This window comes from Rhincodon typus, unplaced genomic scaffold (assembly GCF_021869965.1).
Source record: "Rhincodon typus isolate 14 unplaced genomic scaffold, sRhiTyp1.1 hic_rhity00009823, whole genome shotgun sequence".
Taxonomy (NCBI): domain Eukaryota; kingdom Metazoa; phylum Chordata; class Chondrichthyes; order Orectolobiformes; family Rhincodontidae; genus Rhincodon; species Rhincodon typus.
This window is the reverse complement of record NW_025975461.1, coordinates 7,234-7,929: the sequence shown is the minus strand read 5'-3', so window position 1 is coordinate 7,929 and position 696 is coordinate 7,234.

Here is a 696-nt window from a genome sequence, read left to right as displayed (position 1 = left end):
GTGCTAAACAGCAGAGGAAAATTATTAACTTTTAATGTAGGTTTGGCAAAGATATTTTTCCATGCTCTGATAAGTGGATGAATAATACTCACCACTGACGGCGACTTGTGAAGTGCTTGATTTTCCTGTTGCTGCTGTGGTTAATGTTAACCCTAGTTAGCATTGATAAGAAAATAAATTAATCCATTAATTCTCGGCAGGCAGGAATGATCATTCAGGTATGTTTCACATCAATTAATATGTGTCTTCAAGCAATTTCGAAACGGGCTCACAAACGATTGAAGATGATCTTCAATGTGCTCATTAAAATATCATTTGAATAATTGTGTAGTGAATGCAACGTCAACATGAAGAGAAATTTTTGGCTCTAGTTGGCTGCAGGTTGAAGTTGGATTTTGGGTTGGAACAAAAAAGTTGAAAACTTGACAGCAAACATTTCGGCAAGTTTTTTTTTGAATCCGCCTACCTGTTCCTGTCAAAAACAAACTTAAATCTGCAGTTTACTGCAGACTGAAAAAATGAAAGGCTGATATTCAAAACACTCACGCAAAACTAGTCCTAAATTTCTCAATGTGGACTAACATTGTGGATTCTGTTCACAAAATATCTAAACTTTCCATTGTTCGAGTATAAAATCCCAATGAATAAATTCTTTGTCCACAATCACCATAATAGAATCTTTTCATTCAGGATGGC